Source organism: Glycine max, chromosome 8 (assembly GCF_000004515.6).
Source record: "Glycine max cultivar Williams 82 chromosome 8, Glycine_max_v4.0, whole genome shotgun sequence".
Classification (NCBI taxonomy): Eukaryota; Viridiplantae; Streptophyta; class Magnoliopsida; order Fabales; family Fabaceae; genus Glycine; species Glycine max.
Window position 1 is genome coordinate 38,828,326 of NC_038244.2, and position 14,634 is coordinate 38,842,959.

Here is a 14,634-nt window from a genome sequence, read left to right on the forward strand (position 1 = left end):
TTTTATATTCAAAATATTATATTGATGATTTATTGTTGTTGTATGGCCTCTTACTCTTGTAGATAATTTTGTCAGTGTTTAAACTCGCTACCATAGTCTAAAAATCTGTTAGTGAATGTTTGTACGGTGTTTAATTTAGTCTCGTTTTAAGTATTTTTAAAATTTAATTAATATTTATTTAATGTATTTTTTAGCTCTCCTATGAAGTTCTTACGATTAACTTGTGGATCCGTCCTAGGGGATAGTATATGTCACGGGATAATTTCTATTTTTGGATTTTAAATCAATAGTTATTATTTTTTATTTCCAATCTATTTTTTGGATTTTTCCCGTAACTTATAAGTCCAAATTTTGGTTCTTATGTGGTTTTCCAAAAATAAGATTAGTTAATTTAAAATAATACAAACTAAAATGTGATTTTCCAAAATTCAATTAACTATTTGTAAATTTAATTATAATTTATATTTTCATACAACTTAGTTGTTATCTTAATGGATATATAATAAAACAGTTAACATTTTAGTTTCGCAAATGACATTTACTTATGAAAATAAAGTAACTAAAGAAATAAGAGAACTCTTGACAACATTAAACCAACCAATAAAAGCAATATAAGAAATATTATTCTATTCATATAAATCATAATTTATTAAAAATAATAATAGTATAAATTAACTTCATATCTCGATAACTAAATAAAAATGTATAAAAATTTTGAAAATAAATTCCCACTATGAGTATTTAATGGGAATTGTAGATATAGTTGACGGCGCGTGCTCCAGTAGACTAGTAAATTCTTTTTGTTTGGTGCACAAAGAAATCTAACTTGATATTGTAAGTTTGTCTAGGTTTTTTAATTTTTTAATATTATAAATTTTATAATATTTTAATAGACAAAGACAAATTTGTCATTAATGAGATAATAAGATATTATTGTCCTCCGACAACCTTAATGGCTTTTTTGCCCATTAAAATTGAAAGAGAATTGTTAAAAAATATCAACAAACATTAAACAGATTCTGCCATTAAACCACTATCATCAACTATACCGCAGCAACAAAAATTAATAAATCAATCACAATACTACAACTTTCCAATCACGCAACCTTGAGGTTTCATAAACAACCTCACCTCCACCAAACATTAACCTCTGACAATGGACATTGCCTTCAAATTAACAAAAATGGAGAATTTAGTTTGTTATAGCAACAATGTTCCTTCTGCCATAGACAAAAAGGGAATAGGTACCAAACACTCTCGAAAACAACTTTCTCACCTAAGACCTTCTTATGACAACCACTATTTTCCAAAATATACCAATTAATGAAAGGGCAAATGGGTAAAACACATCAACATTAATAATTTTCATTTAAACAAAAGAAGTGATACAAAAGTCATAATACATTTGTCTTAAAAATATTATTTAACTACTACAATAGGTTAGACGGAACAAATCTACTTGTTGAATATTATATTATAAAATCCAACGTCCAGGAAAAATTTGTGCATGAAACACAAATTTCATTCTTTGACCACTGTAGCCTGCATCATAGTTGACTTGTTGAACTTTTTAAGTTTAGGAAATTTAAGCTTTAATACAACTTAGGTGTTAGTCAAAAGTATATAATAAAGAACAAAAAAATGTTTTAATAGTTTTATAAATTATTTTTGAAATTTAGGGTTTATTTTAAAACATAAGAACAAAACCAACTATAGATAAGGAATTTGGAGAAGTATTTAAAATAATATAAATGGAAATAAGGAAAAAAATCATTAAATTTATCAAATACAATATTATTTGCATAACATGGATTATTTAATGTGTTAGTATTTTAGAAATGTACTCGTAAAAGTTTTAACTTTTGTTGTTATCAAATAAAAAATTTTATTGGTGGTATATATTATACTATATAATTTGAATATTTAAATTAAACATATCATATGGAGGTATGAGTATGATCTATGTTTCAATGTATTATTTTTTTAAATGCCAAAAAATATTTATTTTAATTGATATATGCTTAGAATTTTCTTAAAATGATGTGAATGTTGTTAACTACTAGGTAGGTATTAGGGAATCAAACATTTTTACTTGGAAGTAAAAAATGACAAGTGGAGATAGTATATGTCATGGGGTAACTTCTATTTTTTGATTTTAAATCAATAGTTATAATTTTTTGTTTTATTAATCTATTTTTGGATTTTGCCCATAATTTCTATGTACAAAGTTTTCTTATTTTAATGTTTTAGCCTTCTAATTTTTTCCAAAAACAATTAATGTTTTAAAATTTCAAAGTTTAATTAAGATTTTTCTCTCTCAAGTGTACCTTTATTTAATATCCACTTCTAGTAATATAAACATCAAAGATCAAGGTATTAAATAAGGATATTTTAGTCAAATATAAAAATGTTTAGTTTTATTAAATATTTCTTAATTAATCGTTGTGCAATAAACATTCACATCAAAAGCAATGAGAATATTATTTTGTTCCTAAATATAAGAAACATATGACCACTTCTAAGTGCATTAATTGTTAATTTTCTTATATATCCTTATTTGTTGAAAAAATTATTACTTAGATAAGTCATACTCATTGGTGAAAAAAGTTGTCCCTTGAAAAATGAATAGTGTCATTAAATAGAACCACCACTTAAACCAATCAATTCAATGGGTATTTTTGGAATGAAATTTAAAGTTATGATATCATTAATAAAATAACCAACTTAACCATTTTTACTGGTTTTGATAAATTAGTTATTTGTTTCTTATAAATAAGAACAAAAATAGTATTATTTAACACGGTAAATAAATAAAGTCCATGAGAAATCTCTACAAAATAAAGGTAAAAATATTTGATTATAAGAAACATATATAAATATTTCCAATATTTTTTTACCAACCAAACATAGTCATTCTTAAAGACCCATGATTCCATGAACCATGATTCATGGGTATGAAAATAAATGTGTGGACTGACAAATGGGTATTAGATGTGTGACATAATTGAATTCATGGTCAACAACCACATGGGAGTGATAGTGAAATGAAAGTCTATGAGGTTAAGAATCCTAATGCAAGTAATTGGGATGAAGAAAAAACTAGAAACTTAGTCCCAGGCCCGATGGTGGATAAGGTGTTGACTATTCCTTTGAGGATCAATCTTGTGAGTGATGCAGTGATTTGGAAGCACACAACAGATGGGATTTACTCTGTGAAATTTGGATATCATATAGCTTTGTCTTTAATAAATGATGTTGAAGCTTCTTCCTACACTTATAATGAAGCCTTATGGAGAAATATATCGAAGAAACAAGTTACACCAAAGTGTATAAATTTGGTGTGGAAAACATGTAGAAATATACTACCTGTAAGAGAAAATATGATAAGGAAGATGCCACAAATGGACCCAATCTGTCCCTACTATGGAGAAATGGAGGAAACACTGAAGCGTCTCTTCTTACCATGCTTGGAGGCCAAACCTGTTTGGTTCGCTAGTCAGCTGAGTGGGAAGATAACAACTGAATCAAATTTGCAATTTATTGCATGGCTAAATGGTTGTTTATCTACAAATGATATGTCTTTTTTTGGAGAAATTATTTGGCCTGTTGTGGTCTATATGGCAAAGGAGAAGTGAATGGTTTTTTTTTTTTTGAAAAATGGACCCTTTTGGAGATTGTTCTTAACAGATCATTTTGGGTCATTTTCCCAGAAAAAAATTTCACACCTGGGCTTACCCTACCGACTAGACATGGCAATGGGGCGGGGCGGGGACGGGTATTGTTTCCCCAATCCCCGACCCCAACTCCCCGACCTGTCCCCATACCCGTACCCGATACCCGACGAGTTTAAAAATTTCATCCCATCCCTGTACCCATCGGGTATCCCCGACCCCGACCCGTACCCGACTCCAATTAAATTTTTTTAAAAAAATATTAAAAATTTGATTTTAAAAAAATAAATTGATTGTTAAACATTTATTTTCAACTACTTATATATCACTAAATTTATTATAACATATGTGACTACAAAATTCGTTAAGAAATGAATATTAAATTATGTAAAAATTCTAAAATAAAATTAACTACTAATAAATAAAATAAAGACTAACACATTTGTCTAGCATGATTCCATAATTTTTTAAGGTAAATAAAATGCGTCAAATATAAAACAACATAATTCAAATGTTCATTAGTTCAAATTACATCAAATTAGAAATAAATAGAAAATGAAAACAATGTCCATCATCAAAATAACCACCAACTTCACCAAAGATGTCATCAACATTTCTTCTTCAGCGCTCAACCTGATATTTATATAATCAAACATCATATTTTAGATGTTTCAAATCTTAAAATCACACATCACATTAGTAAATAAGTATAGTTATTACTTTACCAATCAACAATAATGTCTACTAATCTTGCAAACATTGAGTAATGTTATTGACCAAAGATCCACCTATATTTTAAAAAATTTGAAAAATTAGATATGTATAATGATATTAAAAAAAAATTAGAACAACTAAAAGTGAATATATCTTCATCATCGGATTCAATCTCATCAGTAAAAGTTGATTCTTCAATTGATCTAGAACCTATAAATAATAATTATAAAATAATAAATAACAAGTTATAAGTTTTAAAAATATAAGCAATTCATAAAGTATCACATAAGCATTCAGAATTTTACCTGCATTCTCTGAATTCCATAACCAACTTTTAGAACACATCAAAGCTTCTAAAGTAGTATAATGAAGTCGGCTACGATGAGGAGTTAATATCTGACCTCCAATACTAAATGTCGATTCATAAGCTACAATGGAGATCGGAATAGCTAACACATCCCTTGCAATTGCTTGTAGTGTTGGATACTTTAACTCATTCAATTTCCACCACATTAAGATATCAAAATCTGAACTTCTTGGTAAAACTTCCTCCTCTAAGTAATGATCTAACTCCGTTTTCATAGTTGAGGTTCTTGCCCTTTTCTTTCTTTCAATGTATCTATCATAATCACACAATTTATTCTTTCCATCACTAACCACATCTTGTGATTCAAAAGAACTAGTAGAATCTTGATGCTTTTTGGCTTGATATTCTGAAACCAAATCATAACACAAGTTTCGGATCCTATTAACTTGTGAAAAAAAATCAATGGGATAAATTGATTCAAAGTAAAACTCAAGCAACTCCATTTTGTATCTTGGATCTAAAACAATAGCAACTCTCATGATCACATGAATAACACTCCAATAAGAATCAAATTTTTGTAACATCTTTTTTGCCATATTTTGAATCACTTCATTAGGGGAATTGACCCATTCAGATAAAGCCATCTTGATCTCACAAATTTGAGGAAAATAAATGTTGGCAGTTGGATATTTTGTACCATAAATCATTTCTGTAATATCATTAAATATGGCCAACCTCTTGCACACTTCCTTTGCAAATTCCCATTGTGAATCACTTGGAAAACAAGAGTATTGAGTTTCACGCTGCTTTAATCGGGAAAACACATCCTTATATGATATTGCAACATCAAGCATCTTGTAAGTTGAATTCCATCTAGTTGGACAATCTAAACTCAACTTTTTGGTGCAAGGGATTCGCAATTGTTTAGCAGTATCTTGAAATTTTTCCAGCCTTTTAGGTGTTGCAATCCAATATGCTACACTATCTTGAATTTTTTCCACTCCATCCTTCACAACTCCTAAACCATCTTTTACTATCAAATTTAAGATATGTGCACAACAACGCATGTGAAGAAACGCTCCTTCCTTAATTAAAGTGCCTAATTGCAACTTATTCTTAATTTTTTCAATCATGTAATCATTTGTACTACAATTATCCAAAGTGATAGTGGACAATTTTGTATCAATGTTCCAATCCAGCAAACATTCAACTAGTGCATTGCAAAGTCTTTCACTTGTGTGAGGTGAAGGAACATAAATGAACCTAGTATATTAGCACAAAAATAGCTTAATCACACTATCACAGAAAAAGATCTAACACAATATATCAACACAAAAATATCTAACACAAAAAATTATAAAAAATATCCAACACAATATATTGGGAAGCTATAAAATTAAGGATGTTGCTAGTACCTCAAAATGCGACTTTGCAAAGTCCATGAGCTATCAATGTAATGAGCTGTGACAGCCATATACCCTTTCTTTTGGTTGCTTGCAGTCCACATATCTAATGTAATTGCCACCCTTCCTTCATTTGTATCCAACAGCTTCATAACAATTGATTTTTCAAAGTCATAAACATTAAATATCTCTTTCTTTATAGTGTTTCGTGAAGGACATTGAAATTGTGGTTGGAGTGTAGCTAAAAATCTTCTAAACCCAACATGATTCACTATTGAAAGTGGACATTCATGCATGATAATAGCACATGCAAGATCCTTCCTTGCATTTTCTTCATTATAACCTCCAGTAGTCAATTCTTGTCTACCTTGTGTAACCTTAGGAATAAGAAATGTTTGTCCCTTCCCTTTGTCATGTAACCTTTTCTGAATGCATTTCTCCATATGGGCATGCAAATGCTTTGTTCCATTCTTTGATGCTCCCCCGAGAAGCTTTTTGCAGTATTTACATTGGGCCTTGTCTTGCCCATCAACAATTTTAATCTTATCAAAATGGTTCCACACAATACTTTTGAGCCTCCCTCCTCTAGTTTTTGTTGATGATACACCATGGTCATCCACCTCCATGCTAGGTGGTTGTTGCATAGGTTCATTATTAGGACCTTCAGCTGTACCGGTAGAACTTTCTACTGGAGTTGGTTGGTGTGAAGATAGCGGAGTAGGATGGTCTGAAGATTGTGAAGTTGGTTGGTGTGAACTAGGTTCTTCAATTTGCATATTTTCAGCCATGGACTTCAACAACAAGCTATTATTTTAAAAACCAAAGCAATTAATACAATACAAATTAAAAAACATGAATAAAATAGTAATCCATGGCAACTAGTGTAGAGAATAATACTTCAAAACCCTATATAGCAGTAAAAATGTGACAAGAAATAAATCTGATTGAGCTGTCATGTATGCTGTCATGTATTTCTATCGATCTGAATGAGCCACTATTAGTAATTATTACAATGGTTAATGGACTGGACTATTACATGCTGTAATTAGATTAAACCAGAAATACCAGATAAAAAAGGGAAAAAAGAAGCATTTGACATCTACTACTCCTTTTCCTTCTCTATTTCAAATTCCAAAATTCAAGAACACATTACCCAAGGAATTTCAACTTAAAAGTAACTTTTAAGCTTTAAAAATTATAAAATTACCAAACAACTTTAACTTTAAATTTAAAGCTCCATTCCACATTTTGTTCTTACACCCTTCAGCTGCTATTTCTCTAAGGAATTCCTTGTTTTGCCTTCTTATAAATTTTGGACATGTCCTAAGTCCCTGGACCAATATTTGAGGATTAGCTTTCATGATTTTGGTAGATGTAAGGAGAAGCTAAGTCTAAATGTTTTTCGCTAATATGAAATCTGTGCTACTATTTGGTGCACAACTCTCTAAATTTTAAAGGTGGGTTTATAAGGGACAACAGTTGATTTGGGATAAGACTAGGCATTAAATGGCTTTTGTTTGGAGTAAAGCACATAGTCATGTCAATGGGTTTCTCCAATAGTCTGCTGAGGGATTGGAAAGCTTTGCAATATTATTTTTTTCTTTTTCTTTATTGCTTACTAGTTTTGTACTTTCTCTTACATTATAGAGGATTCCTTATCCTCAGAACTCCCTAATTTGTTGTTTCACTTTATCTTCGTGGATTTCTCCTTTATTAAAAGGAAAAAAAACAATTTCCTTAAAATCTTGAGAGCTCCTTAGTCCTAGCCAAGGATATTTTCCATGATTGAACCAGTAAAATAATCCAGTTGTCTGTCCATTACTCGTTGGCAACAAAAAAATATAATTCGTTTAATCCATCCTTTGTAAAGTTAGTATCAGTCCCTACAATAAACCTTTAGCAGTTTTTCTTGTTGCTTAATTACATCACCAATGGCCAACATAAAACACCGCCAATACGTTGGCAACTCCAACATATCCCACAAGATTTATCATAAAGCCCTTTCCTAATGGAATCTGTTCAATCCAAAATATAAGATACAAATTTCTGGTACTTTTTTTAGGGCTGCAATGGATTTCCTAGCTGCATATAAAATTCTACTATACCCCTCCCCTCAAAATCCTCTTCTTGAAGGGGAACAAATAGTTCAGGAAAAGAGGTATGGGCATCCTCCTTCCCAATACAAACAGTATTTTCAGCAAGATTAGCACTCAAGCTTTCAAATGCTAAGTCTTCTGGATCCCATAAACTTTCAGAGATCAAATAACACATCTATGTTTACCTTCTACACATAAGCAAGCAATGATAATTAAAAAAAAAAAATTGAGCTACGAAAAAGTCCACCTTCTTTCAATGTTTGTCTTAGCAAATTACCCCTTTTATTTAAAAAAAAAAAAAAAGCAATCTCCTTCAAACTTGAGAGCTCCTGGACCTCCCCTAGCCTAGGCAATTTCCCGTGATTAAGCCATCAAAATAGATTCAAAGATTCATGTAATCTCCTCAACATACAAAGTATAAAATTCTACTAAAAATGACAAAAACTTACTTATATAATACTCCCTAAAGATTTTGTAATAAATACAACATTTGCTTTAGTTATGTGATTTATACTAGTATTATTCTTAACCCTGGATAGAAATTTCTCCAGTATTTTAAAACTCTCGTTTACCAACATGAACTGATATTAATACATTAATTATAACAACCAAAATCTACATATATATAATATATGTAGGAGAAAACATGGAAAACCATACACAAAGTGTTGGATTGAATAGTAGTATTATTAGATTTAGAAGAAAAGTTGCAGTGGGTAGAGAAATATGTAAGAAAAGTGATGGGTAAAGTAATCCAAAAAGGTAGTCTGTCCTGCAGTTTGTTTCTTCAAGCAACTCAAGTCCCTCTGTTTTTAATGTTAACGAATCTGGTCCCTCTCATCAATATTCTCATACCTAAAACCCTCAAAATCATATTTTCTATTCAAATAGTTGGGGATATATGATGAAATTGAAACATGAAATACTTTTAAAAACTCATGTTAGAAATTTAGTGAAAACTTGATAAAATTTGAAGGAAGTTGTGAGATTGGGGTTTGAAGAGGGAAATTTCTAACTTTTATTCTGAGTTAGGTTTGATATTTTGGTTGGTAAAATTTAAGTGAGACCAGGTTTAAGACGATGTAATTGGTTCAATTGTGATGGTTTTGAGTAGAAAAAGAAAATTAGAGTTTCATGTAGAAAGAAAATGCCAAAGAGGTAACGGTTGTTAAGGAGACAATTTCATACTAACGACTTGAGACATTAATTGGTAACTAGAACAAACTGAATAGAGCAGCAAAAACAAAGCAAGCAACTTAAGGATAAATTGTGTAATCAGAATTAAATAAAACTCTAAATTGACAAACAATGCACAACTGCCCATTACCAACCTACATAACAAATAAGATGCATTTGTTTTCCCTTCCTTGTCACACCCACCAACCCATCAATCACAAATTTGCATGATTTAATACTGTCAAGAAAATGGTACAAAAATCTTAGCTTATTGGACAACTTAGATTTGGATTAACCATGAATTCTCAAGTTCATAACTTGACAAGGTAGTCTTTCCAGGTAAAACTAAAAAAAGTAATAAGCACACTTTCATTATTTCTAGTGGAAGAAAGAACACTACAGTGAGAGATACCCTGACATAGCAACCACCTCAATCAATCTTTGAGCCCATTTAAAACTGAGGAACATATTGATACTATATTTCATCAAACTCTCTTTAAAATGCATGAAAGATGTTTAACTTTATTACAAATTGAGGGCATGTAGATCACATATTCAAAGGTGCGGAAAATGAAAAGAACTATTAACATGAGGGAGAGAGAGAGAGAAGGTAATATTTTTCACAAACATCACCTTTCATATAAAACAAAAACAGACTGAAAAAGCATACAACGAGATAAATATATACCAGACCACAAAAAGCATAAAAGCAAACATTTTAAGAAGAAAAAGCTTTAGATGGAAAACCTGTGGTGATGCGGTTGGGCAACTACACAAAGCACAGCGTCGTGTTCAGCTCTTAGGGGAAATCCTCCTATATCCAAGAGACCACTAATGAAAATCCACATTCAATCCAAAGCAAGGAACATAAAATAAAACCAATGAAGAGGAAGAGGAAGCCATAACAGCGCAAGAGCATAACAGCACAAGATCACCGATTTCCTTTCGGCTTGTTCGCATGAAATGTAAAGAAAACCATTAAAAGAAGAAGAGGAAGGAAGCCATACCTGATTACCTGAAGGAAGAAGAAGAGAAAGATTCAAGGTCTGAAGTTAGGGTTAGGGTTGGGGGTAGGAGGTAGGATGTTGTTTGGTGATATAATGTAGCTAATTAGCTTTTCTCTCTGAAATCTGAACGTGGCTTTAGCTTTTTTAATGTGCGGACCCTATTTATTTATTTTTATTTATGTTATTTTCAGGGTCGGGGTCGGGGTGGATACAGGAATCCCATACCCGTACCCGTACCTGACTTTTGGTTATCGGGGAAAACCCGAACCCATACCCGGTCAACTTGGGTATTACCCGTCAAAGTCGGGACGGGTTCGGGCGGGTACCCACGGGTACAGATTTTCTTGCCATGTCTACTATCGACTAGAAACCGCCAATGGAGAATGATAGGGTAAAAATTAACTTTGATGTAGCTCTGACACAGTGTAGAGGCACTAAAATGGGATTCATTTGTACAAACTCCAATGGATATACTTTGGCAGCAACTATGAAACTTATCCCTTGTTGCTACCACGCAATAGTGGCTAAGTCTTTATGCTTGAGATGTGCTTTAATGTTGGTACCGAAATTATCCTTTACCATTATCCTCATGGAAACACTTTGTTTACCTTTGAACCATGCCTAATTTTGAACAACAATACAATTCATATTTTTCTCTTCTTCTCCTATACTAGTTTTTCTTTGGTTATGCACAAAAAGTGGTATCACGAGCCTAAGGTTGTGAGATTGGGAGAATAACATGGTGATGGAAAAGATGAAAATCGAGAGGTTCACAAGATCAAATGATTTTAGTCTTTGGCGAGTAAAGGTGAATTCATTGTTGGTTCATCAAGGCTTAGACGCTGCATTATTGGAAGAAGCAATCATGAAGGCCGAAGAAAAAAAGGTGTGATGATGTGTTAAAGAAAGCCCACAGTGTGATCTTGCTTATCCTTGGAGATGAAGTCTTTTGCAAGGTGGCAAAGGAGAAGACCGCCATGAAAATTTGGGAGAAGTTGGAGACTCTGTATTTGAAGAAGTCTCTGGCCCACAAGTTATATCTCAAGAAAAAATTGTATACATTGTAGATGGAGGAAGAAAAATCTTTGAAGAAGCATGTGGATGATTTTAATAAAATCATCATGGATTTGAAGAGTGTTAACATGAAAACAGATGATGAAGACCATGCAATCATCTTGTTGAGTTCTTTGCCAAATAGATTTGAGCATTTTTTTTTACACAATGTTGTATGGGAAAACATCTCTTACGATGACAGAAGTTAAGGTATCAATAAACTTGAAGGAAATCCAAAGAAACGGTGACTCAAAGAGAGACAAGATTGATGAAGGTCTATTCACACGAGGTAGACAAGAGAAGAAGGATTTCAAGCCCAAGAAATCATTAAGATCGAAGTCCAGAGGCAAGAAAATTAGGTGCTTCTTCATTTGTGATAAGGAAGGAAACTTCAAGAAGGATTGTCCAAACAACAAAGATCGCTCAAATGAGCAAAACAAGCACATGGGAAATGTAGTGTTGAAGCTTTGTCAATTACAAATCAAAACTCTCATAAAGAATGGATCTTGGACTCTGGATGTTCATTCCATATGAGCCCGAACAAGGAATGGTTTGAGACATACAAGCAAATTGATGGAGGATCAATGTTGTTAGGCAACAACAAAGCTTGTAAGGTGGTTGGAATTGGTTCTATAAGGCAGAGAATGTATGATGGAGTCAAGGCAGTCTTAGGGTGTGCAAAAGGTCACTAGCTATCATGAAAGGGATAAGGAAGAATGAGTTATACTCTCTTGTTGGTCAAACAATAGTTGGCGGGTCTACAAATGTAACCATTACATTTGGTGTTGCAACCAAACTCTGAAACCACAAATTGGGACATGTCAGTCAGAAGGGGATGGATGAATTAGCAAAACAAGACATGTTTGGACATGACAAGATCAAGCCATTAGAGTTTTGTGAGCATTGTGTGATGGGAAAAACAACTAGGTTAAAGTTTTCCACTAATGTGCATTTTAGTGGAGGAGCTTTTGGCTATGTGCATTCAGATTTGTGGGGGCCATCAAGGATTGAATCTCACAGTGGAGCAAGGTATTTTCTATCCATAGTTGATGATTATTGTAGAAAAGTTTGGATTTATTTTCTTAAACAGAAAAATGAGGTTTTCAAGAAGTTTAAGGAATGGAAAGTTTTGGTTGAGACTCAAACAAGGAATAAGGTGAAGAAACTTACACTACAAGAAAAATCATGATTTCTGAAGGAATAATTTTCGTCGAAAAAGTATTAGTTACCAACGGAATTTTTTGACGGATTATCTTCCATCGGAAATGTTGACCTTACCGACGGAATTTACCGAAGGAATTCAGAATTAAAGGTTTTTGGCTGCATTGCTTATGCTCATATTAAGCAAGACATGCTAGAACCAAGAGCATTAAAATGCATCTTCATTGGTTACCTCAAAGGAGTTAAAGACTACAAATTATGGTGTTTAGAGCTTGGGCAAAGGAAATGTTTGTCAATAGGGATGTGATGTTTAATGAACATGAAATGGAAAATTTGGTGAAGCCACAGAGGCTAGAAACTCATGAGAAGTTTGGAAATCAAGTGATTCAAATTGAAGTGAAGCCTGCAGTTACAACTGAACCTGAAATTACAACTCGTAAACAACAACAAACACTAGTACAAATAGTTTAGCATTACCATGATGTTGAACAAAGGTTTGTTTAGAATTATAGCTTTGCAAGGGACAAAGGAAGAAGGACACACCAAGCACCACAAAGATATGGACATGTTGATCTCATTTCATTTGCTTTTAAAGTAGGATTAGAGCTTTATTACCATGGATAACCCGAGTCTTATGTTGAAGCCATGAAGAGTGAAGATAAGCATAGATGGTTGGAAGCTATGAAGGAGGAAATGGCTTAAATGGAGAATAATCAGACCTGGATTTTGGTGGACAAACCCAAAGAACAAAAGACTGTTGGAAGCAAATGGATTTTCAAGGGGGAAAAAGGCATTCCTAGTATTGAGAAGGCATGGTTCAAGGCTAGACTGGTAGCATGTGGTTTTACCCAAATATAAGGGGTAAATTTCACAAAAATCTTTTCACTCATGGTCAAGGAAATCTCTATAAGGGTGTTACTTGTAATGGTGGCACATTTTAACATGAAACATGAACAAATGGATGTCAAAATATAGTTCCTTCATAGAGAGTTGGATGAAGCAATTTATATGAAACAACCAGATGGTTTTATCAAAGAAGGAACTGAGAATCAAATCTGTTTGTTGAAGAGATCATTGCGTGGTCTTAAACAATCACTAAGGATGTGGTATACACGTTTTGAGAAACCAATTTACTTGTGGCTATATGCTGATGATATGTTGTTGGCCAATTAAAGTATGGAAGAAATTGCAAAGTTAAAAGAGTTGCTAAATTATGAATTTGAAATAAAGGATCTCGGGCAAGCTAAGAGGATACTTGGCATGTAGATTACATGAAAAAGAGATAGAAAGAAGTTGTACCCATCTTAGGAAATTTATATCAGAAAGTTTCTAAATAAATTTGAGATGATCGTTGCAAAGTCAGTTGCAACTCCACTTGCTCAGCATTTCAAGTTGTCCAAGAAGCAAGAGCCACCAACTGATGAAGAGTAAGTTTACATGCAAAAAATGCCTTATTCAAATGCAATTGGCAGTATCATGCATACAATGGTGTGTTGTAGACTCGATTTAGCTTATGCTATGAGTGTTATTAGTAGATTTATGACGAATCCAGGCAAACCACATTGGGTAGCTACAAAGTGGGTATTGAGATATCTTTGTGGGACTACTGGTATGGGACTAAAGTATGTTAGTCAAGGTGGAGTTCAAAAGATAGAAGGTTTTGTTGATTTGGATTTTCCAAGAAGCATTGATACAAGAAGGTCCTGGGAACACAATCAATTGGAAAGCTAACTTGTAGGCAGTGGTAGCTTTGTCATCCATTGAAGTTGAGTATATGACAACTTGTGAGGCAGTAAAGGAAGCTTTATGGTTGAGAGGATTAGTTTCAGAATTGCTTTTAGAAGAAAAGTAAAAAACTATCTTAGTATTCTGTGATAACTAAAATGCAATTTGTTTATCAAAGAATCCAATACATCATGAGAGAACAAAACATGTAGATATGAAGTTTCATTTCATCAAAGATGTGGTGGAAAATGAGTATGTGATCATATAGAAAGTGACAACTGAGGATAATGCAACTGATATGCTTACTAAAGCATTACCTTG